Source organism: Balaenoptera musculus, chromosome 11, assembly GCF_009873245.2.
Source record: "Balaenoptera musculus isolate JJ_BM4_2016_0621 chromosome 11, mBalMus1.pri.v3, whole genome shotgun sequence".
In the NCBI taxonomy this organism is placed as follows: Eukaryota; Metazoa; Chordata; class Mammalia; order Artiodactyla; family Balaenopteridae; genus Balaenoptera; species Balaenoptera musculus.
Window position 1 is genome coordinate 84,700,353 of NC_045795.1, and position 26,858 is coordinate 84,727,210.

At 41.6% G+C, this 26,858-nt stretch overlaps 1 protein-coding gene across 3 annotated transcripts in view; it reads right to left on the reverse strand.

Moving 5' to 3' along the window:
- Positions 1-26,858, reverse strand: part of FOXP1 (forkhead box P1) — a 585,986-nt gene that overhangs the window by 298,313 nt on the left and 260,815 nt on the right. For all 3 annotated transcript variants that reach the window (XM_036868301.1, XM_036868303.1, XM_036868300.1), the window contains exon 5: positions 21,581-21,641. The gene's annotated coding sequence lies outside the window, so the exon portion shown is untranslated. The remainder of the gene's footprint in view (positions 1-21,580; positions 21,642-26,858) is intronic.

Below are 26,858 nucleotides of genomic sequence, written 5' to 3' on the forward strand. Positions count from 1 at the left end.
TTATTAAAGAGTGACCTTGGTGCATTTTTTGCCGAGGGTTTGGCATCAGTGGAGGGCACAGAATTCTTCCCAACATTTTTACTGATACCCTTTCAATGGTAACATTGCCCAGAACTGGTAAGGAAGGGCTCAGTTCTAGTTTACTTCTGGAGGTGCAGACACTTGCCCCACGGCCATGGTCTTCCTTGGTTTGGTAGATGTAGTACCTGCAGAAAGGAGATGGCTCTGCAGCTCACCACAGTGGAGTCTCCTCCATTCTCACCAAATGCATAAGAGAACTAATGAGAAGCCACACACCCATGGGGGTAGATTCGCCTCTCTCCTTGGTATTTAATCCCCTCTGCTGTACAACGAGCAGACGTGGTGAGGTACACATCCTTCAGGTCTCATGTGACCCACCTAAGAATGGCCAGATTCAGGTCTGTTGAGAGGGACCACTTCGGTCCAAGACTGGGCTGTGCTCAAGCTCAGATTCCAAGAATTACCTGCCAAGAGGTGCTGGGATGGAGCAAGTTGGACCAACCATCAAACGATGCTTTGCTTTCCACTTGCCACGATCTTCCTTCACGCATGTCTGGCTCATGTTAAGTAAGCACTGTCGCCTGACCCTCATACCCTTGTAACAAAATCTGACCCCAGCGTCTAAAACATGCCCAAGCCCTCTCCCTTCCTCCTTACTACCTTAGCCACAAATCACGCTGCTTTCCTTCCTCCTCTGAACTCCTTGCCTTTGTCAGGTTCAAGACTACTGTAATGTGTCTTCCAGCGAAAAGAGTTGGCTATTTTCATGCTGAACCCACCGCCCTTCAGTCTTCCTTGAATACAGCCCTAGGCTGCCTGCATTATTGGAGTAGCTGGGAACAAAGTTTCTGATGACAAAGTCTGTCCTTGGAACGCAACCCCTTTGCTAGAGGGGGGACTACTGCTTGAAATTAGGGCACTAATTGTGTGGCCCAGACAATGAGCAAGAAAGGGAACTGGGGAAAAGAGAGAAGTGAGTAACATACAAAGTAATAAATGCCTCTGCCAAATGAGGGCAAAGAAATAAAATGCTGCAATATTCGGAGGATGACAGACTACCTTGGAAGGTCTGGTCCAGCGGGGTGGCGGTGACCACAAGATGAGAAGAGGATGGCACACCGGCCATTCTGAAGCCTGATAAGCAGAACTTGATGCAAATTAAAATTGTCTGCTCTCTCGAGTCTAATACCGGAATGCCTTCAGCCTACTCCTCTGACCTGTGTGCATGAGGGAGTTCTTCTCAGAGAAGACTTCACGCCAGTGTCCCTCTTTCACAAGTCTCCCACTAATATTCCCAGGCGGAGATGAGCCCTCCCCAGAATTCCTTCGAGTCTAATATTTCACATCAAAAAGGGTTTCCACATTAGCTTCTGTACCTTCTCTAACACGCTGTGAGCTCCTCAAGACCTGCCCAAATATTTTATTCATCTTAGTGTCTCCAGGCCTAGAGAATCGGGAATATAGTAGGAGCTTGGGATTTACCAGTTTTAACTGAATTGCCAAAAGGAAACTGACCTGCAACATCGTCCCAACAAGCATGTGAGCTAAAGGAAGCCTTGAGAACAAATGCTTGAGAGCCTGGACACTGAGTCAGACCCTCCCGGCTGTCCTTCAAGCTGAAAGTCGCAAGGATGGAGCTGCAGGAGCTACTCACCTCCAGGAAGGGTATCCCATTAGAAATGGGGTCAACACAGAAGAAAGCAGAGGGGAGAAATGTAAAGATGAGGCTTTAGGATTTAGATTGAGCCCTGCCAGGTCTACACCCGACCTATTCAGTTACATAGTCAAATACAGCCTCTTTTTGTTTAAGCTAGTATGGGATGAGTCTTACACGACAAGCAATTAAACAAAAAAAAAAGTTCTAGATGATACTTAGATAACGGAAGTCAATAAAACAAGCATTATATAAGAGACCAGCCACGCAGAGTTGGGAATCTGGAGCGAGGACTTGGTTGACCTGGGCTGAATCAACTGTTTCTTATCACTGGGTTTTGAAATCAATCAGCAATCACACCTGATTTTCACATTTACTAAAAGCAAGGACTTAAAAAGAGACATCATCAAAACCCACTATCTGATCTTTTTCCCCAGGGCTTCCTGCCCTTTAGGTAACAACACTTCGGCATCCTGGAAGAACTATGTTCAAATGGGTATTAGATTCATACAGATATAATCAAATAGCACAAACAGGTAAACACAGACTATAAATTCCTTCCCCCAACCGCCAATTTCCCTTTCCAAAGGCAACCACTGTTACCAATATCTTGTCTCTCTCTTCCAAAAATATTCTATACATATACAATCGTAGGGTTTTGTATGTATACTTTTTTTCTGCCTTCTACCCAAAGAGTCCTATATTTCCCCACTTGGTTACTTAAGCTATCTTGGAGATATTTCCACATCGGCACATACAGGTCTCCATCCTTTTTTGACAGCCGCAGAGCACAGTCCCCGTGTGTTTCCCACCCCCAACCTAGGACAGACCATAATTTACCACTTCCCTCCTGACAGGCATTTAGGGAATTTGCTCTCAGAAACAATGCTGCAAGTTATATCCCTGTACGCAGGCCTTTGATCAACTGGGTGAATATACATCCCTAGAAGCAACAGTTGATTTTTGCTACTATATTTGTGAACTTAAGAGTCCGCAACCTTGCCAGTTAAAAAAATAAATGCCCATCACCTTTCACACACCCGCTACCTAGGCTTCCCTTTTCCTGGCATTCATCTGACAGGGTCAGATGATCGGATGCCCCTGAGGGACACTGAAAACAAAAAGAAGAGCACAATTCCAGAATACCAGCTAATAGCCACTGCAGGAGACCCCCAAGTACCTGGTAAAATATTCTACCCACCACCCTTTAAAAACTGAATACATTTTACAGACCTGTTAGAAAATCACATCAGCCTACACCTGATGGTATGTGAGTGTTCTGGGTCGTCTCACATCCTGGGAGTTAAACATGGCGTGCCAGTCACAAGCCCAGGTCCCCAGAAGTGGGAGAAGTGGTCCCCCATCCTTTCACACTACAACATAAATGGAAGTGGTTCCAACCTGAAAAACCCAAGATGTTTCCAACCCAATCTCATTATCTTCCTCTTCCACACTAGGGCTCTCCCAACATTCCACTAACTCATCCGATGGTACCTCCATCCAGAGATGTTCACATCAGAACTTGAGATGTCATCTTGAAATACTCCCTCCCTGTCTTATCATTGACTCAACCCATCAATGATGGCTGCCTGCTTTTAACAAGCTGGCTTTCCCTCTCTTCTTTAAGCATGCCGCATTCACTCCCACCTTGAGGACTTGGCCCTAGCAGTTGCTCTTGCATGGAACACACGTTCCCTAAGCCACCTCTGGCTCCCCCTTTCCATCATCTCAATTTAACTGTGGAATGTTACCTCCTCAGTCACTTTCCCTGACGATCCAATAGTCTAACGTGGCCACTGACCTACTCAGCCACTCTCTGATACACCACTGTTTCCGTTCACAGCTTAGTAAATTAAACCTGACACTGCTCTAGTTTATTTGCTTAATGTCTCCCTCTGTAGGCCATATGAGTAGGAATGTACTTTCTGCATCATACAGTGCTCTCTTCTCAGTGCCTTGAATTGTGTCTGGCACACAGCAACTTGCCTCCAACGCTGGCTACTAGTGATTCCTCCCATTCTTGTGTCCACATGCCCATCAAGAGGGTGGAATCTTTTCCCCTTCCCCTCGAGTGTGGACCGGCCATGCTTTGACAAATGCAAAAGAGTGAAGGGTGCTGTGCCAGTTCTGGGCCTAGATCCTGAGAAACCTGGAAGTGTCCTATTTCACCCTAAGTCTATCATGATGGTGAGGTCAACTTGAGAACCAAGTTACGGTCAGGACCAAGTGTCAAGTGTGGATGTGAAGCCATCTTGGTTGGACGTTCCAGCCACAGCCAAGCACCTGGGTGAATGCACTCCTGAGCCAACACCATGCAGAGCAGAGAAAAACCATCCCTGCTAAGCCCTGCCTGAACGGAAGAATCCTGCACCAACGGTTGCTGTCTAAGCCACTAAGTTTCAGGTTAGTTTGTGAAGCATCAATAAATAAGTGAAGCAGAAATGCTCGTCATTTGTTGAGAATCAGTAACTGCCTGCCTTCCTAGTTTTCTGTATCTACTGCCCGCTGCCCCCCGGCATTCTTGACCCGTCACAGAGTGATCTTCCCAAAACACAAGTCTGATCGTGTACTCCATTCCCCTAATCCCACCCCACCTCACCTCACATATCCCTCACTACAAAAACAGACAGACAGACAGACAAAACTGCTTTGGGAAGCGCAGATCCACGGATACTCTGCCTCTGCAACCCTGTCCTCGGCGTCCTGCTCGGCTTAGCACCTTCTACACACGGCCACCTCCTTCCACACGCCACAGAGCACCTCGACACACGGGACGTGATGTTCCTTTTCTTTGGCTCCCCCATAACCTCCACCCTTCTCTCTTTCTCCAGACCTCATTTTAATCATTATTTCCCCTGGAAGCCTTCCCTGAGCTTCCTGACTAGGGCAAGTCCCCCAAGTGTAGGCTCTCAAGGCATCACGTTCCGACATTCCTTAATCCTCATCAGAAGAGATTTTATCATCCCCCATCAGTCTGCATGAGGCCGAGATCGTGTCGTTTTTGGGTCTCTCCCATAAACTCAGCAAAAAACGCTGTGGCTGGCACATAGGAGAAGCTCAAATATTGATATTTGTTGGAAAAGTGAATAAATGAATTGTGTGGTCACCTTGGACTGCCGACTTCAAATCCTGGCCACACCACATACTAAGGTTGTGACCCCCGGCATGCCAGATGAACCGCCGGCCGCCTCTCTGTGCCCATCTTCCTTCATCTGGTAAAAACAGTAGCACTTACCCAACGGCAAGGTTTTTGTGTAGTTTAAATAAAATTACATGTAACAGCACTTAGCCCAGTGCCTGACACGTAGCAAACATTCAATAATTAGCTACGATTATTACATCATTTACTACCATTCCCATTTCTCACTAGAAGAAAAGTCCTAAATTGAAAAACAACAAGAGGTTTTCCCTCTGCCGTTCTACCATCTCTTTTTCCTTTATGAGCACAGAAGCCTTGTACATCATGCTAAGCTAAGCTAGGATGGCCCACGGCATCTCATTGCCAAGCTGCTCTCCGCAAGAAAATACCTAGACTGCCTCCGCCATGGTCTTTACAAGAGCTGATCTCAGGAAAGCCATTAAACAAACTGCTAACATGTAAGTTAGCAATTAAATACCCAGCCCCCTCCTTTCTTAAGTGTCTTATAAGCATTTAACAAGGATCACTGTTACTCTTGACAGATACACGAATTGATACTATTCTTCTAGAAAACAGTGTGGGAATAGATATAAAATTTTCAATATGTATCACTATCTATCAATCTATCTAAATTTTAAATACGTATACTTTTCAACCCAGCATTTCACATTCTGATACTTTGCCTTATGTCAGTGCTTCTCAACTGGGGTCATTCTGCCCCGCAGGGGGACACATGGCAACGTCCAGGGATGGTTTAGGTTGTCATGCATGGGGGTGGGATGGGGGGGGTGGGAAACGGGGACAGACATGCTGCTGACATCTAGTGAGTCGAGATCAGGAAAGCCACTAAACATCGCACAATGTAGAGCACAGTCTCCCACAACAAAGAATCATCCAGACGAAAACGTCCACAATCCTCCAGCTGAGAAGCCCTATCCTACGGAAAGAATCAGATGGGCTTGCAAAGATGAATACACAAGCTTGTTCACCAGCATTAATGTGTACAACTTTGTACAACCAACAAAGTGGGACTGGTTAGATAAACTGTGACTTATCGACACACAGCTATAAGGTAATAATAACGCTGCCATATATCGACTGCTACAGAAAGATATTAACAACATATTTTTATATTTAAAACAACAGGGAAAATGTAGCATCATCCTGTTAAAACTATGATGTTCCTACACCCAACTAGCAGAGAGAAATATAACGTGAGCCACAAATGTAATTTAAACATTTCTAGTAGGTACATTTCATAAGTGGAGCAAATTAATTTTAATAGTATATTTTATTTAATCCAATATATCTAAAATATTATCATTTCAACCTATAATCAGTCTCTAAACTTGAGATATTTTACAGTCTCTTTTTTCAAAATTTGGTGTGGCTTTGACACTTCCAGCACATGTCAATTCAGACCAGCCACATTTCAACTGCTCAAGACCTGCTGGTGGCAACTGGTTACCATATTGGACAGCACAGGTGTATTCAGTAACAGACAGATAAGGAGAGAGATGTTTAGAAGGACTGTCTCCAAAATGGTCCAAGTCCTGATCCTGGGGGGGGGCGGTGAATGTGCGGTAATGTTTACTTTCTCACTTCTGTTTTTCTTACTGTTCGTTTTTATGAGAATTACCATGTATAAGTACAGAAAAATCAACCTGTTTGGCGTTTGAAGAACAGAGAGAGAACTGCTTGCCGGGTTTCGTGAACATGAAGCAGCCCTCGTGATGATCTCCCGCATCCTTGTTGAAAACGACGGATGCTGGAGCTTTCAGAGGAAGGGCTTGCCGCCACCTGCCCTGTATGCAGGTGTATGCACGTGCACACACGCACGCACACACGTGCACACCTTGGCACAGTGGGGGGTCAAGGTCATTCCAGCCAGGTGTATCCCAAAGAGCCAACTCTCTGCTCCCTCAAAACATATCTAAGTAGTGGGAAAGTTCACTTTCTCCCACGTGGATAGGAATTCCTGCTCCCTGCCCTGCACACTCCCTTCCTTCCCCCCCTCCCTTTCTCAGCCTCTGTCTCTCTCTCTATCCCTGGCCTTGGACACAGTGAACACTCAGTGCAGTGTCTACCCAGGTTCCTCACTGTAAAGTGCTAGGGACGCGACCTAAGTCCCCTTTAATGCAGTCTCCACGTGTAAGGGCTACAATAAAATCACGCCCGAGCCAAAGAATCCCATGCACAGCCCTGAAAAACCTGTTCACACTATTTCGGTCACAAGCTTTAGGTTTCGAAAAGCTGTGGGTCCCAGATCTCTCCATGTGAACTCAGGAACATCTGGGTGTCCATGGCCTGGACTTCTACAATTGTAGCACTCAGATTGAAGCTGCAATGTAGCTCAGAGGCTGCTTCAAATGGGCAAAAATAAGCCAGGTGGATCGCTCTGGATGGGCCCACTCCTTACCTGTGGATGCCAGATGGGTGATGAGAAGCAGAAGAAGATGATTTAGAAATATAATATTATCCTGAAAAACTCAGAAACCATTTCTCTCTACTTAGGATCTTAAAGTTTTTGTTCTGGTTTTCTCTTTGGGGCCGGGGGAAGGTATTCAGAAGCCTATTTCATTCCTATTTCCACTAGGCTCCCTGATAAAAACAGCCATTTAAAAATATTTTAATTACCTTTAAAATGAATCAGTAGTAAAAATCATTAACATACTTAAAGACCTACTACATTCCAAGCACTGAGCTAACAATAAAAAGAGCTGACATTATTGAGCACCTGCTGTATAGGAAGCATGGCCCGAAGCACGTGTGACTTGGAATAACTCAGTTCATCTTCCAACTATCTCAAAGGGGAGGTACTAGTTTAGTCCCTAGTTCTGCAGATAAAGAAAACAAGGCTTGGAGAGTTCCGGTTACTTCCTCAACATCGCCAGGCTGAAAAGTAGCAGGACAGGGTCTCCAGTGCAGAACTCTAAACAGGAACACTTAACCACACTCTTCTTCCTGTGATCTTCACAGCACACCGACGAGACGGGGCCTTTCACTGTCCCCGTGTCACAGATGGGGACCACTGAGTGAGCAAGTCAAAAGCAGGCCCCGGAATGGACACATCCGAACTCAGACGCAGCCTCCCCCAAACCACGCCCTCTCTGGTGGGGGGCAGGACACACTGGTCCAAAACAAGGAGCTACCCCTTCCTCACTTCGGCATCAGAAATGTTTATTTTTCCATTAGAAACTGGTCGTGTTTTGAAACGGTGGTGATAGGAACCAGGCAAGTACACAGACAGGAGTACGGTTTCCAAGCGCATTCCGGGGAGTGGGGAAAGCCAAAGAAGGGGCCCAGGGTGGTCCTGGCCTGGGGGCCTGCTTGCCCTCCACCAGCGCCGAGCGCGGGAAATCTCGGAGAGGACAGAGAAAGCAGAGGAAGTGCCCTTTCCATAGATATATGTGTGTATGTATGTAGTAATTTTTAATCCTTAGATTCAGGGTTGATGAGAATCAGCTGGTTGGGCTTAGAGACCGACAGCAAACACCCGGGGCGGGGGAGTGCAACTGCCAGCGCCCTCACTGCCTTTGGAGCTCAACCTTCAGCAACACCCCTACGAAACTGCTGGAAATCAGAGGAGCTCCCTGGAGCCCAAGGGGCTGTCCCCAGGGTCTTACTGTTTCGCTGGACACAGCCCTGCTGCTCTCGAAGCTTCTGGGACCACATAGCTGGAAGATACTAGCTCACTGGGTAAAGAGGCTAAAAGAAATGGAGAGAAACTTCCCAGGCTGGGGAGCACAGGCCCTATCCCGCGGGTGATAAGGAGACTATAGAGATGGGATCCGGCTGAACACTGTTTTTTGTTTGTTTGTTTTGTTTTTAAATTTGAGATGCTGATGATAACAGAGACATATGAGATGAACAGCAGCTAGCTGCTCTTATTGGGCTAAATGCTTTACACAGATCTGTCCTGTTTGTGCTCACCATAAAGCAAGGAGGTACACATCCACCTTATTTACAGAAGCACTTCCCTTTTTTTGCTTACTAAGTATTCCCTGCTGCCCCACATAGTGCCAGGAATAAGTAAGCACTCAATAATTATTCACTGAATAAAGGAACGAACTTAAAGCATCAAAGTTTTTGAAAAGCTTCTGAGCCCCAGATCTCTCCATGGGATTTCGGGAGCATCAGAATGCCACTGGTCTAGCCTTTCAGTATTTTAGCACAAAGATCTAAGCTGTAATGTAGCACTCAGCGAATTACTCTGCAAATTTTGACAGAAGAGCCAATGGTCAGGTAACCTCTCCATAACAGGATCCCTTCTCTAGCTGCCCAGCACCTTGGACTCACCCATTCCCACTCCTCGAAACCCTGGCTGCTCCCGAAATTATGAAAACTTAAAAGAAGAAATATAAACAGCCTCAAGAAACAAAACTTCTGCACTTTATGTGTAACGAAAGAATTGAACAAGAAAAAAAAAGACATACACTTTTTTTTCTTCTATGATTTAAGTGGTAACAAAAAATGATAAAACTTCGTGTTGGCAAAGTTGCAGTGAAATAAACATTCTCATTCAATATTGGTAGAAGTACAAATTGGTGCATTTTGAAAAGTACGCTGATAACATGTATGGAAAATCTATAAGAATTCCATAACTTTTCTTCTAGAAATTTCCCCCTATAGAATATATCTCAAGAAATGGAAACTGATAAACTTTTGTGCACAGATACGCCTACTGCAACATATTATAGAAAAACTGGAAATGACTCCCACACTCAACACTGAAGAAGAGTTAATTAAATTTCATTAATATGTGTACATCCAATGAAAAAGGAATTGAAGAAACTATATGTTATTCCCAGGGTCAGGATTCTTGATTATTTTTACTTTTGTGTTTGGTCAACTTTTCTCCAATTTCAAATTCCCTATAATGAGCTGGTTTTTACACTTGTAATCAGAAAAAAAATGAAGTTTACAAGAATTTCCTATTCTATGTTTTATTACTAATAACATTATAAGAACTAAACTAATGAAATTATATGACCCTTCAAGGTGACAATTCTATACTGGTCTTTATGTGTTTTGATCCCACATAAGGAAATAAAGAGAGGATGTCAACCCCATTCCAGAACGAGGGGGAGAGAGACTTCAGAGCTAAGCAGTTCCAATTAGTTAGACAGTGTGCACCTCAAAAACAATGACCAACACATCTTATAATCCTTTTTTTGTGTCTCAGTCTTTGGAAAAACACATGTCACAAGGGAGTGGCTCACTGGGGTTAATCAGTCAGATAAGGAGAGAGTGGACACCTAAATTCTCATGCTATGTACACTACTCAACTATTTAAAAAATGCACAGTAGTTGTCAACTGGCAGAAAGATTCTAACATTACACACGTCTTCATTAAATATCCTTGTTAAAAAAAAAATCAGGCTTCAGAGGAAGGACAGAGATAGGGAGAGAGAGGAAGGGAGGAGGAGGAGGGACAAGGAGGAAGAGAAGAAGGAACAGGAGGCAGAAGAGGAGGAAGATGGAGAGAAAGGAGGAGGAGGAGGAGGGGGAAGGGGAGGGGGAGGGAGGGGGGGAGGGGAGGGAGGGAGAGAGGGAGGGAGGGGAGGAGGGGAGGGAGGGGGAGGGGGGAGGAGAGGAGGGGGAGAAAAAGAAGAAGATTTAGAAGCTGGAGCAGGAGGGAAGGAGGAAATGAGGGAGGGAGGGGAAGTGAAAAGTGGGCATTTTCTGAATTAACATATTTAGATGCTGTTTTTCATATTTAATATTTTTAAACACTTGTAAATGGTGTAATTTCCCTTAACACAGCTGGAAAAAGGAGAGTGCGTTGGAAATGAAACTTAAGAAAGGGCCATCTATATAAAAAAATACATTTTGGTTTTCATCAGGTCTATTTTTTTTAAACAGTGAACTTTTTAATAGTGAAATTTTAACATTTCCACTTGTTTTTGATATTGTATCATAAAAGGAAGGAAGAGGTATATTAGAAGAGAGAGGGAATCCCAAAACAGACAGCTACAATTACGGGGTGGCCAGGGGAACATCTTTTTCCTTTTCTGGGTCTTAGTTTCATCTTCAGTAACTTACAAGGAATTGACCAGAGAAGGCTAACATTCCCTGGTTCTCTCTGAAGTTATAAATCTAAGAATACTTCATTGAGCGGCCATTTGGGGATTTCAGTACTAGATAGGGGAATGGCCACAAAGGATAGAGGTACACAGTTCAATTTTAAACACACCATGAACCTCCCAGGAACTCAATAAATATGTGTTGCCTAAACAATTAATGACAGTACCCCTAAGGTATGGCATGCAAGTAAACTTAAATTTTATACTTTAAAAGCGGTAAAGACATTTTAATTTTCCAGAGTGAACTGACCAAAACTCAACCAAAGCAAATTTTGGAGATGCAAATGCAGGCAAAGTAAATTAATGGCTTGCTCTGGGAAAAGAGAAGGAGTGATATTTGGGATAACGCAACAAAGGGAGGATGAATGGCTGTCCCTTGAAAGGAGGCAAAGTTCCCTGCTCCCATGGTGGAAATCAAGTTGGGGAAGTGGGAAATATCAGATCAGAAGAGAAAAATGCCGAGTGACCTTAAGTCCAGAAATTGTGAAATCAAAGTTAATGCAAAGTGTTCCTCACCTTATTATGGAAAACACATGCAGTCGACACCAGGGGATGATTTTATGTGTCTCAAATTAATGTTAATATTACTTAAAAGTAGAGGGAGAAACTGAGTGATAACCTAAAATCCCAACATGGTATTTCTAAAACTAATTCAAGAGACTGAGCTATCTTGAGACATCCTACACAGGCACACTGGCCATCATTAATAACTGGAGGGAATCAGAAGACCCATCCTTGCAGGAATAGATAACACACGAATGGAAGTCACCAAGATACCCTAAAAATAAGACCGAGATATAACAGTGATAACTTGGGAAAACACTCATGATATTTTAAGGGTAAAAGCAGGAAACAAAATAGTATATACAGTACAAGTAGTACATATAAACAAATCTATATATACAAAACACTGGCAGGATACAGATAAAATGTTGAACTATTTAGGTGAGGTCACCAGTGAAAGTTTTCCTCCTACATTTTCATCCTCTTCTAATTTCTTTTAATGCCATTTTATCATGAAAAAAAATTAAGAAGTACATTTATCATCTTCCACAAAGAGAGGATACTCTTACCTCACCCAATACCACCTTAATGGTATTTAGTATCTAAAAAGTGACAATGTATGTTTTTCATTATTTTACCTACAATTTCCTAGATGCTCGAAGATTTGGGATCAGCCTAGAAATCTCGAAAATGTTCAACTGTTTCAGAATTTTTGAATGAGCCAGAGTCTTTGATGCTCTTAGTTAATTTGAAAGATGGATGAACCCATCAAAGACTACCTATATTAGTATAAGGTAAAGATGATAGACTCATGTGTGGCTCAGGCACCAACTAGTACTTTACTAATCTAGAGATCAGGTTAACCACACCAAGCTATGATGTACTTTAGATGATTAAAGACAACGTATTTTAAGTTCGAGATGTAAATATACATCTCCTTTTACCCTTGCCTTTTATTTGTATTTAATATCTGAACCATCGGATTAGAGAATGAGTTGCATGGCGCAAAATGCACAGGATTCCATGAGGAAACAGTGAGTTTTTCTCTGATCACTTCCCACAGGCTGTCCTATGACCTAAAGGTCAGAGTTAGACCCTGTCCGAGTGGGGCTGCAAGAGGTGGAGGCACATGCGATGATCTTAACAAATAAGAGTGCTGAGCAGGCATTATTCCTGGAAAAATCATTCTAGATGCCTAATTTCCAAAAGCAGACAGGTAGCTGTATGAAGCCAGGAGTGAGATTCAACCATTTTTGGCTCCTGTTAAGGTTATCAATGACTTTCACGTTCAGAAACCCAATGGTCAGTTCTCTGTCACCATTGCTTTTGACCTCTGCGCAGCACTGTATACAAGTGCCAATGCTCGCCTCCTTTAAACAATGTCCTCAGTGGGGTTCTGGTTCTCTGGAGTCCCGGAGTTTTCCTCCTGTCTTTGACCTCTCCTCCGTGTCTTATGCTCAAATCTTTTAATGGCGTTGGCTTCAGAACCCACATCCTGGAGCCCTTCTCTTCTTTATCGACACCACTGTCCCCCGCCTTGGTGAGCTCATCTAGGTTCATGCCTTTACTGACACTTATATTCTTATAAAGCCTCAACGTATAGCCCTAGCTAAGACATTTCTAGACCCACATATCCAAATGCCCACTTGATATCTCAGTCTGGGTGAGAAATAAGCCACTCCAACCTCACATGTCTACAGCTATACTCCTGGTATCCCCTGCTTCCCTTGTCCACTCTCGACAAAGATGCTTGGCTTGACCAAACTTGAATCAGGCTTCTGAAGCCATCTGTGCACTTCCTTGTAAAGCCCAGTTTCAGCAAGAACCCTGCTCAGTCAGCTTAACCAGAACTCTCTCACCTTTGATATCTGATCACCCTCGATATCTGATTGGGTTCCTCACTCGCCACCATCCTCCAGGTGATGTCGAGTCACCCTAGCTTATCTTCAGCAAGAATCTTGTTAGATCAGTTTAGCCAGAATCCCCCCTTACTCCTGATGTTTCCTTCCGGAAACTGTCCATCTACTGACCGCCCCCTCCCCCCGCACCCTGCTTCTTGGCTATAAATTCTCACTTGCCCATGCTGTAACTGAGGTGAGGTCAGTCTCTTCTTCCTCCTATAAAACCTCACTGCAGCGTTCCCTACACCTATTGGGAAGGTCCCGAATAAAGAAGGCGCTACCGTCTTTAACGAGTGAAATTAAATAATTTTTTCCTTTAACACCCCCAAACCTGTTCCCCCACAGGCTTCCATATTTTGGGTACTGCCAGCCCCATCCTTCCAGCAGCTGCTTAAACTGAAAGTCCTCAGTCTTCTATCTGACTTCTTTCTTTCTAACCACAGTCAATCCATCAGTTGATACTACCCCATCACACAAGACAAAAATCTTGGGAGTCATCCTTGATGCAACTGTTTTCAAACTTCACATCCATTCCACCAGGAAATCCTTGGATTCTACCTACAGATAAATTCCAAATATAACTACCAAACTAAATTTGTTAGAATTTCATAAATCCCCTGCCACCTCTACTGCCACACTGATCCTGGCCGTCACCCTGTCTCACTGGGAATTATCACAGTGGACTCCTAACACGTCTTCTTGCCTATCACCTCACCCACCCACCGTCTACTTTCAAAACAGCTTCCAGGGATTCCCTGGTGGCGCAGTGGTTAAGAATCCACCTGCCAACGCAGGAGACACGGGTTCGAGCCCTGGTCCGGGAAGATTCCACGTGCCGCGGAGCAACTAAGCCCGTGAGCCACAACTACGGAGCCTGCGCTCTAGAGCCCACAAGCCACAACTACTGAGCCTGCACACCACAACTACTGAGGCCCGTGTGCCCTGGAGCCCGCGTGCTGCAACTACTGAAGCCCGCATGCTGCAACTACTGAAGCCCGCGCACCTAGAGCCTGTGCTCCGCAACGGGAAGCTACTGCAATGAGAAGCCCGCGCACCGCAAAGAAGAGTAGCCCCCGCTCGCCACAACTAGAGAAAGCCCGTGCACAGCAACAAAGACCCAACACAACCAAAAATAAAAATAAATAAATAAAATAAATTTATTTTTAAAAACCCCAAAAAAACCTGTTTCCAGAGTGATCCATTTAAAGCGTGACTCACATCTTGTCCCATCTCAAAGCCTATCCACGGCTCCCTACTTCACTAAGAGATTAAGAGTCCAGTGAGCCTTAATGCCCTACTAGGTCTGGCCCTGTTACTCCTTGTCCTTGTCCCCCACTACTCTCCTCCTTGGATGACTTTGGTTTGGCCACAGTGGCCAACGTACTCTTTTGAGAACATGCCTTATTCTTTGCTCAAATGCCTGTGCTTCAGTTAGACTTACCCTGACTAGCTACAGTTGCAACCCCCTTCCCTCTGGCAATTGGACCTCCCTTATCCGCCTATAATTTCTCCACCACACCTGTCACCTCATATTTATTTATTATGTTCCCCTACCTGTCCACACCCCCTAGAGCCATGAGCAGAGGCCTTGTCGCTGTGTCATTCACTGCTCTATTCCCCATCAGCTACAGCAAAACTGCCCAAGAGAAATACAATGCCTGCCACATAAGTAATTGTAACCACACTGGAGAAAGTCAAAAGAAACCTTGAAATTAATATTTTACTTAATCCAATGTATCTAAACTATGCTCATTTTAATGTGTAATCAATAAGAGAGTGATTTCAAATATTTCACATTCTTTTTTCCATACAAACTCCTCGAAAGGCTTTGTGGATTTTAAGCTTACAGCATGTAAGTTTGGGCTAACCACATTTCAAGGGCTCAATAGCTACATGTGGCCAGTGGTTTCAATATTAGACAGTGCAGGTCTATTCTACTCTTATTTTTTTTCTGCTCTATTGTATACTTATTCTATTTTTCTTTTTAATTCTTGGGCACAGCCCACTGAATTGATTTCCCAATCCACAAATGGGTCCCCATGTGCCCTGTGAAAATCACTGCTCTAAATTAACTTTAAAGAAATGTCATCTGTAATGAATGGATTTTAAGACACTTCCTTTGGCCTACAGGGACTGCTCATGATCCTTTAAAAGAGAAACTGACTTCCAGAAAAGAGCGGGCTGGAGGAAAGGGTGAGGAAGTGAAGATGCATGCCAATCCATGAACCGAAATCATCACAATCCATATCCAATGATGCAAGAGTTTTTTAAATTAAAAGGTAATTTTAAATAACTCACTCCACTGTCAGATAATTAACAAAACATCGAATTACCTGTCATTATATACCATATACCTGCTAATATACAACATACAAGGGAAAGTCTGCATAATCTTCACACTTCAGAAAGAGTGCATCTGAAGAGAGCACAAATACTTCAAGTTTTTCCTTTTTCTCCCCCCTCACTCTCAACCCATGCAAAGGCCATGGAAGTACAATAGTTCAGATCAAGGACAGAGAAGTACAAACTTAAATGATTAATTTCATTTTCCGTTTATGAAAGCCCTACTCACCAACAGACTTTTAAAAAGACACCATCAACCTCAAATCCAAACTCAGCCCTGGGCAGAAGGTGTCAACTTCTAAAACAGACTCAAAATAAGGAATCTACCATTGATATACCATTTCCTCCTTTAAGGTCCTGGATGTTACTAGATACATTAGAAAGCATACAGTCAAGGTTACCACAGATGTGCTACCCTAAACAGGGCTTTGTTTTTATACATTTTTGAGCTTCAGATTTTCTCTGAGATTTTTGAATTGCCAAAGAAAGGCAATACTTCCTACATCTCTGGTAAGCTGTTAGGTTTTCACCTAAGCTGAGAACTTCTTCCGAAGATGCTCAAGGTAGGCACTTTGGATATCTGTGCCCTTGGCAGATGAAAGAGCAAAAACGTCATGTAAAAAACATGACTAAAACCATTTGTTATTTGTATTTTTACTGTTCACTGTGCAAAAATATGGCTACTTGATAACTGTTGCAAATGTTGTCTTTACTACAAAACGTGCCTTCATGTACATTTCAACAAGTGACTTCTGCTTGAAAACGAACTCTATTGAGCATATTTCTCTGGAAATCAATATTTAAAATTTATTTTCTTTGAAACGAACATTCAAGAGAGACAGCTCTTGTTTACAGAGTTACTGAGTTTAGCATTATGGCTAACAATGTTTAAAAACAGCTAACTTAAAATGCAAACATTTAAATTCTGAAGTTTAACTGTTGGGAGGCCAAGTCTATTTCTATGGAAATATAAACAGCATGAAAACAGTAATTTCCCCCCCAATGCCATCCCTTGCGAGAATATTTCAGGCCACCATTTTGCTGGATTTAGGAGTAAGAACTCATACAACTCTGAGGTTGTAAGACAGTTAAAAATTTAAATGCTTTGGATGAACCTTGAAGACATTATGCTAAAGGAAAGCAGTCAGTCACAAAAGACCACATATTGTACGATTCCATTTATGTGAAATATCCAGAAAAGGTAAAACTCTGCAGACAGAAAGTAGATTCGTTGTTGCCAGGGGCTGGGTTGAGGGGATTAACTGCTAGTGGGTGTGGGGGTCTCTCTCTGAGGTGATGAAAATGTTCTAAAACTAGATTGTGATGATGGTTACAAACTCTGTGAATATACTAAAAACCACTGAACAGTACACTTCAAATGAGTGAACTGTAATGTGTGTGAATTATATCTCAATAAAGCTATTAACAAAAAATTAACATGCCTGATAACATTCACAACAACACTGGCATGAAAGATACAAGGAAATCAAGTTAGGCTAACTTAGCTTTCCGATAATAGTAAAATACATAAATTCCTGACACCCTGGTCTCCGTGTTAGAGAACACTTTCTCATAGCAACCAATATTTGCCCTTCCGAATACCTGTCACCATCATCCATAATGTCTGTCTTCCCCTTTACAACATAAACTCTAGGAGGACAGAGACAGTATCCTTCTTATGTAGTGCTATGATCCTAGCAACTAGCACACAATCATCAATAAATACCTGCAGTAAGAATTAACATATATACGCATGTAGTATGTACATTTGTATGTATGTATGAATGAATGAAATTACTGGACTGAGGCATTTCAACCAATCAAGTTGCTGGTATCCTAACTGTCCCCTTAAATCTGTTCTCCAATTCTCCCATGCTCCTGGCTACCCAGCTAGAGACATTTCCCAGCAGTCCTTGCAGCTTCTTGTGAAATGATCATAATCTTACCAATTAAACGTCAATGGATGTGATGTGTGCAATTTTTAAATCATTTGCTTCAAAGAAAATTGCTTGCCTTGGACTTCACTGTATTTCAACCATGTAGATAAGGACAAAGGCCCAAAGTAGAGAAGCACAAAAGAGAAAGAACCCATCCAGTCAAGCTAGACTGGCCAGATTATTAGATGAGACAGGGAAGTAAACTTCTATTTGATTTAAGCCATTGTATGTTGGAGTCTTTATGTTATATCAGCCTAGTCTTTAACTCTGAGTGTTACAACCCAGGCATGGGTATATGAGTGTGAAGGGGAGGCAGGATGGAATTCAACGCTTAACTAAACTGACTGACTAGTCGTTTCAGCCAACGTGGTCAGCTGGTATCACTCTTTCCCAGTGTCTTTATAACAACTTCATGAATAGGCAAATAATTCAAATGCTTAATGCTATAAAGAGGTCATTTTGAATGGATTTAACTCAGAATATCGTCGTCATTAAGTAAACATTTGAATCGCGTAAATATACACTTTCAAAAGAACCAATGAATACATTTAAAATGGCTGGATAGCTATTTTTAACTTTGTTTGTAACCAAGAAATAATTTGTAATACGTAAGACACAATGAGTGAAGTCTATAAAGATGCCTTATCATCCCTTAATCTAACAAAAAAATAGCTCAAATTGGGGGTGGAAGAAAAACTGCAACGATCACCCTTTCTTTTAGATTGTTTTTTAACTTTCTCATTAACAAGTTGACTATAAAACTGAAGCAACACAAAAAATGAAGTTTGAAGATGACCAATATTTAAAGAATAACCATTTAACTGTAATCTATATGAGCTTCGTGATTATCATCAATTAACTCCCACTGTCATTCAGAACTGAATCCAAGACAATGAATTTCACAAATTGGATTTGAAGTTTTAGCAAAAACCTGTGTGGGTGAATTGCAAATGTTTGGGGGAAGCAGGGAAAAAAATGACACAGAAACCTATATATTAAACCACCAAACCAAGGCAGCCATGATAGAATGGCATCAATATAATTGCGACCAGAGCACGTTGTCTTTTTAGCTCCAGTCTTGATATTTTACATGACCTTGGATAAGCTACTAATGTGACCGGTTTCCCAGTTTGTAAAGTGGGGATTATAATAATTACCGGCTGCCTCTCAGGGATGCCCGCAACCAGACCCATTTTGTAAAGTGCTCACATCTACCTGGAAGAGATTGTTCTATCACTACCAAGTATGATGAGTGTTATGTATGATCCTTCAGATCTCTGAGTCTAACTTGGAAAAATGTCTTCATCTGGCTTTCTGAATTTTCCTGGCCACTTTTATGCACATAACCAGTTGTTCCCAGAGTGCCACTGTAGGCACATTTATGTGCATTTATGCTGACTGTTAATGAGTCCCAGATTGCGAATTTGGGCATGCCACTGACTGAGGAGCTCCTGGTATCTGAAATCTCTATCCTGTGAGTACTGTGGAAGATGGTGCTGGTCTCTTGACCATCACTGGGCAGCACAGTATCTTTGTTTAAGGTTTGTTCACTGGGAGGAAACACTAAGCATTCTATCCATTTTATAAATTTTTTTAGATTTTATATTTTTAACAAATCTTTTTTTTCCTTCATATATAAGAGGTCAAGATATGTAAGGATTAGTTTTTGAAGGATCCTTGAGCTTGTTAAAAGGTAAAAGAGTACATGTAAGTTATTATTTCTTATTTCTAAAAAAAAACTGAAAAGGGAGTCAAAACACAAATGGAATTGATATTGTAGAAGAAAAACAGTTAAATAATAAAATGTTAATTGGGAGTAGGAAAAATGAAGTTGACTTAAAAGCAGAATATCAACAACAAAAAGTTGAAGTTAAAAAATACTACTAAGCTTAAGCAAAAACTCTTACTCTGAGATTCCTAGCAGTCAAGACAAAAAGAAAAATTAGATGAATTCGTTGTTCAGCTTCCTTTGTTTCATGAAAGGAGGCATCAGGAGGACAAAATTTTTCTATTCTCCTTAAATTTGACAAAGCGTTCCTGATTTGCTGGATACTACATAATACACCATGTTCTTGACAGTAATTATAAAAAAGCTTGTTTTTTCCTCCGCATGGACTACCTTTCTTAGTCAACTAATGACAAATTCCTGGAAACTTTTTTTTTCCCCCAAACTTGCCCTTGACTCATGATATCTTTAACCTTGAACAGTATCATGGAATTGGGAAACATCATACTGCACAAATTCAAATATTTTCACGTCATGGGTGTAAGCATGGTCATCATAATGACATCAGTCAGGAGAAAAATAATTTATGCTTACAGGTGATTCCAAATAAAACAATGAAAACCTACTCATTAAGCCCATTTTTGGAGCTGGAGGGATATTTCATCTTTTCAACCACTTTTCCAGCTTTGTTTCATCACAATTTTTAGCTGCACCAGAAACCTTTGCTAACAGCACAAAATGAGTTCAGCACCTGGCATGGTTTTCAATGAGGAACACCTTGGATTGAGATCTTGCAGGGATCACAGAGACCAGAACACACAACATGCAGCTGACTAACCGTGGCAGAGACAAAATGCCCACAAAACAGGAAATAGTGACTGGATGGCCTTTTACAGAAGGCGGCTGCAGAGCCCTGAAGTAGACTAAAACTGGGAAACTGGGAAGTGCTTTGCCAGAAATCATGCGAGGTAGGACCTGAGAGCCCCAATGACTGGTTGGAATCAACCTTTTCCATGCCAGAACATCTGAAAGGTAATATATCCTCTTTGGAGGTCAATGAGGTGCTTCCCACATGGTTTAATTTAAACAACAAAGATAGTGAAATGAGGAAAGTTGGTTGGATTTTTTGGGCCCAAATCAAATGTGCCAGAATGCAACTGGAAAAACAAATCCCTACCTTGATAGTGCCTTCTAGAACCCCCAAACCCTGGGTGAGATTAAAAACAAAACCGATCTAAGAATCTTCACATTAGCAAAGTTTCACAGAAAACCTTGCTCAACTGAAGAAGAAGAAGTCTGTATCTTACAAATTCATAAACTCTAATTTGGTAAGATCTGAGCAAAGGCTTTGTGTAGTAACCAGGCTGGCAAGTAAGTGTTTTAAAGCAGGCACAAATCTACTCAATCAAATGCAAACACCACTGGCCAAGATTCAAAAATAAAATGAAGACGCTTGCTCCTTGAGAAACATCAGACTTGAAAGTGACCTGCAAGACGAGCTTGAGGGACGCGACCTCTGCCCTCACCGGAGACATACTTTGGGAATCAAAAAAAAAAAAATGTAGCCTCCAGAACCGTCAACCAGAGTGCTTTTTTTTGCCCCTGCTCCCAAAAGTGAGTTTGAGAAAATTTAACTTAGCTTTAATTCCTCAAGCTACACTAGTCTCTATGAAAACTTCTAATTTTAAAATCAAGTACTCATTTGATTTTCAAGCAAGGTCAAGAGAACAAGGCAGCTGAGCGCCGACGTCACAGGGACATGCCCCACGCCACACGGCAGTGACAACAACGCGGCGTGTTGCTATGGTGCCTGACTATTAATTTCTGAAAGAAGGGATTATAAAGCAGCCAGATGAACATCCACCGGATGACACCACTTCAGCACAGAAGACGGACATGCGTTACTCCTGTTTGCAGCAAGTTAATTTTATGAATCACCACTTTTGTGATGTGAATATTCCTTTCTAACTTTAAACCTACCAAGTCAACAACCAAAAAAAAAAAAAAAAAAAAAAATTCGACTTCCACAAACAGGGGAAAAGTTTGATAATATTTGGCGGGGGGGGGGGGGAATGTGACTATGTGAACCATTTGTTAAGAGCAATCTTTTCTTTAAAGGCCTCCGAAAATATGCTACATACACACTTACACACAAATAAATACATGTATATTTGATAATTATGTAGATCCGAAAAGAACTGAATTAAGATGCCTAGAAGTTGGTAGATAGAGTCCTAGATGTAATTCCACTAATCATATTTGCATTTACCTTTTTTGGCTTCTGTAAAGCAATCTTCTGTTATAGTCACCTCAAAAGGTCACTTCTTACCCTGAAAACAAAAGAGAATATCAAAATCTGAATGTCAAGACACAGTAGCAACCACCTATTTGCCTGGGAGAGATGCAAGAAAACCAACCAAAGAACTCAATTCTATTTAATGGCAAAAGACTCTCAGAGTTAATAAAAACCAGTGTCAAGACCTCCACTTAGTGGACCATGTGCCTTTGAGGCTCTTCAAGACGATAACAACAACTTGGACGGAAAAAGTCAAGATGAAGCATTTCACATTTTGCCTATGAACTTTTTCTCATCTTGTTGTCTATCAATTTATTTCATGTGGAATAACATGTGAGTCATAGGCCTTTGTTTTTGGAAACCAGACTGCTACTTGAACGTGTCTTTGTTTGGTTAACATCCACGACATCTCTAATTTCATTAAAGCAGAGGCTTATTTTTTTTCCCCTTGCAAGAGCGTTAGTTCTTATAGACAAGATGCTTTATGCCACTCTGGACCTTTCAAAATGAATAAAAGCACCACAATTTTCAGCTTGCGGAGGGGTGGGGGTGGGGTTCATCGGTGGGTGAAAGCTGTTCACACAATGTTTTCCACTTAGTGTACTTCTACCAGACCTACTAAGTTCAGTAAAAATGGCTCGTGTCAGATGAAATCAACAATTGAAATCAAGCTTCCTAAAACACAAAGGAAGCACGGAACACATCTAACTCCTGCATCTGCATACTCCCTTATGCAAAACAGCGTATAATCCTTTAAGAAACATTACAAGCTGCCTCTCTCTGCCCATGTAACTGGGATCAACATATGGCACAAGGGAAAAGAAAAACATTTGTTTATTAATTTAGATCAAGTTACCAACAGGGTACAGGATTCATTCCACATCAATTGACCAAATGCTCATATATACGTATGTTTTCTTAAGATGGTGAAGTCATACCATCTTTTTACTAAAACATTAATATCCTTTTGCTTACTCTTCAGAACAATATGTAATGAAGTGGTTCAAATTTGATACAGAATATATCTCTGCTCATCCCTCGGCCCTGAATGTGGAAAGGCAAACATCATCGAGAAGAGTTCAATCTTATTTCACTAGGGCTAAAAATTTGAAAGTGGTACTTTGGTGTGTACTATCTTTGAGGAATTGATCGGAGGCCAATTTATGACATTTCCACAAGCAAGTGTATGCAGATTCTTGCCATTAAGATTGGGAAAAAATGCAGGCTCTGAGTGAAATCATAATTTTCATGTTTACTGTAAGAGGAAATTGGAGGTTTTCACCATAAATGTTCACCATTTGGGTGGGGGAAAACCCTAGCTCTGGGACTTGAAATTACTGTTTTGCAACCTGCCCCAAACCTTTTTGTTTTGACACAAAACAATTCAAATCGAAAATGAAAATCGTGTGCTTTACTGCTGAGGTGTGTCGCCAGGGATTGGTTTCTCCAGCGGTGAGAACTTGGTTAGAGCGCAAACGGTGATAAGAAAACAGAGCTGTGATGGTCGGGTCCTCGAGGTAATGCTGAGATCTACAAAGCAGCCCCGCCCCACGCCAATAAGAAGAGCTCATGAGACACGAGGCCCGGCAGCCGTCTCACACAACAGAAATTTCCATCTCCACCACTCATCCAATCTTAAATGGAAAGTAAGTGAACTCTGGCAGACCCTACTCAATTCAGGGCAAGAACGCCCTTTCTCCCTCCTTTTCACTTGAGATGTTTTCCAACGTGTGCACTCTAAACTAATTTTCATTTTTATCTATTGAGTTGCATCTATTTTTGCATTTTTGGCAGTCAGGTCTATAGTATCAGACTTTGCAATGCAGATAAGATTGCATTGCAAAGATCATATAGGCCTGGCAAACAATTGCACCTTGTTAAAATTTAATGTCTGTAAAAAAAAACAAAACAAAAAAAACTGCTGAAAATGCCTACTTTGAATAAAGTTATCTCTAGTGTTGTATTCAAACCTGCAGAACATATCCAGGTAAGTACTGCGTCTGTTTCTCTACTCACCTATAGCTACCTAGAACAGTAGGTAAGTGAACACAGAGCAAAAGTATAAGCTGGTTCCCCCTCACAGATTTTATGAGCGTAATTTTTCCCTGGAGGAAAAAAATTAATAATAACAATATTATACAATTGACCCTCCAACTTATAATCACTAAAGCAATACAAATTTGGCTACATTTAATTTTTACTTAGACATAAAAAATTGGCAGTGGGATACAAACCCTATTTTCTTCCATTTTGAAGTTCCATAAATTTTAATGCAAATGTACATTTGACCACTCATTAATTTATTTCTGTTGATTTTAGTTTTTAGTATACATTAGCAAAGTAATCTAAAAGATATTTTTCCAGCTTTGCTGAGAAAAGATTAATAGTTCAACAGCTGTTTGCCATCATGCTAAATTAAATGAAATGTGTCAATATAATAGACAAGAAAATTAGGGAGTAGTTCTGGGGCCTGAGTCTGCCTCATTACTAGCCTACAAGAATCAGAAATCAACAACTAGCAGAAAAATCTGCATTTCATTTTTTCCAAAGCATAAAACTTCCATTTCCAAAACTGCTATTAAAAACAGAACAAAACAAAACGCTTCACCTTATCAAATATATCAACTACATACCTGCATGTTTACTGGCAGCACAAGCACCAAAAGTAAAAATTAAACGATTATGTAACGCTTTTAAGTTAAAAAGAAAAAGAAAAATATTGCCCTGCAGCCCCCTTGTCTCCTCTTAGAAAAAATGCTGGCACCAAATGAATTTCTTTTTTTTTTTTTTCTTTTTCTCTCCTTCTTAAGTTTCCTATTGGTTTTAGGTTTTTAAAGGTGAGCCAGGGATACGGTAAATAGAAATCACTTATTTTCCTTTATGTCATTCTCTGTACAATTAAGAGCCTGTGAACACCAGAAAATGTTCTGAGCGTGACCTCTTAACTATTGTTTGTGATAATGTTATTTACCCTAAAGCTATTTGATGACCGTAAAGACCTTGACCACGACATTACTCTTCAGCTGAGATCCCTAGGTTAGGAGACTAATGTACCTTCCTCTTCCTCTGTCTCCCCAGTTCCCCCTATTCCCCATTAGGAATTTCACTCTCTAGACCCCTTAGGTTACTACAGTGCTTCAATTTCATACTTTCTATCAGTATATTTGCCCTTAATTTAACCAGTGTGATCCTGCCCATTGGTATGGCCTAGCTGGAAACGAGGTGCAGGTAAACATGGAGGTGTGATTTTATTTCACAAGAAGAAAAATGAACAATATACGCTCTATTTTTTGCCATTAAAAATATTTCTCCCTCTTTTTTCATGGCCAACTCAAGGAAATGATTTGCATCAGGATTTCAGCGTTATATTTCATTTTGTACAAGTATACAAGAGACTGTGAAGGAGAGCCACCTTATTTCACTGCAACCTTCAGCCCAGCGAATGCTGGCTGAGAACCTACTGTGTGTCAGTGTCCCTGGGATGCGAGGATGATGAACGCCAGCTCCTGAGCCATGATGAAGGTGGCAGTTAGGAGTTTCATCTCTAGCTAGAGCAACCCTTCTCTCGAAGTCCAGAGAAACAGGGTTCAAACTTCCCATCCTCCCAAATATCCCCATCAAATGACATATACTTCATCTGAGAAAACAGAAAATCTCAAAGGGCCAGTTTCCAAGAGATGGCTGTCTCTTTAACCTGTGAATCTTAACTCATGTGGGCTTTTCTGTCTTGTTTTTCAAAGATGTCCTAGAAAAACAGAACTATCTTCAACACAAACTCGACTAGCTGAGAAATGATAATACAAGGGTCACTTCATTTTCTTGCACTCAAGACAAGAAAATCCACTTAGAAATCAACCTGAACGTCTTTTTTTTTTTTTTCCTCTGCTCTAATAACTTCAAATACTGAGTCAGGCTTACAATAAGAAAGAGGAAGGAGGGAGGGAAGGAAGTGAGAAAAGAAGGAAAGAAACAGGGAGAGTACACGGGCAGGGGCAGGGGTCGGGGGGGGGGGTAAGGAAAAGGAAGTAAATTAGAAAGAAAAGAAAGAAAAGGAAAACTATTGTGTCGAGCAGGTCTCTGGGACCAGAGGCGACCCTGGCCATCACCCAGGTTTGCTGGTTTACAAAGGGCCACATCTCTTTTACTTCTCTTTAGCAAAGAAAAATCTACCACAGGGGATCCATCACTGCACCTACGTCCCCCTCCTATTGCTGCGAGGATCATTTTACTTCCTTTCTCCCCACCCTCTGGGACCCTCAACTAAATCAGAGGACCTAACTTGGGGTCCATTCTAGTAAGAAGAATCTGAACTGCTCTACATGAAGTAAGCCCCATGGTACAGGCAAAACCTGGCCGAGGCTTGCCTGTGGAATTACTTCAGGCCCCCCGCAACTCCATGTTGGCCCATCTCATTTGGAGAAAACGCACTCTCTCTTACCTTAAAGGAAAGCAAAACCCTGGTCATGGTCCTGTGAAAATATTTTATAGGTATCCCTTAGCAGGCTTTAAATGTTGAAGCCTAAAAACAATATTTGCTGTTTTCTCTTTGAAGCTCTAACAAAGCCTTTGTTTTAGATTTACGCGGAGTGTGTGCAACAAGAGTTAATAATCAAATCCATCCCAGCCCCCATAAATGTTAAACAAAAAGATAAAAGAAATGCAAATAGCTATTGTCATGGAAAGTTAAAGTACCTGTCTGTATTTTTAAGTGAAAACTATTATCTCTATCAATCAAAATTTAAGAATACAATAGCGCTAATCACAGAAGGTGCTCTGGCGGAGTTACTTTTCCTCATGAAAAAAAAAAAAAAGTATTCTTCCCCTTAAAAACCGAGCATAAAAGTCATATACTTACAATTAGACAGGGTATTTGTAATTTTATTATTAAAAACCTTCAGCGGCCTCACTGCTAACAAATGCTTCTAAGTCTCTAGACTGATTTGTACCTAAGAAGACCCAAGTCCCTACATATTTTAATAAGGTTGATGAAATTGGATTCACATTCTCACGGTTTCCGACCTGCGGGGGAACAGCACACTCTTCTGTTGAAAAGAGTCACTCAAACAGAGGCAACAGTTAACTGGCAATGAAAACTCCTTTCAGACCCTGGACACAATTCCTAGCCTCTGAGATATCTTTACATAGGACATACCTTCCCTTGGGCGGCTCATCCTTCTTAATTGTGGCAATTTAGTTTTGAATTTCTCCCAGGACTTCTACCATCATACCCCAGAATGATCAAAGTGCACAG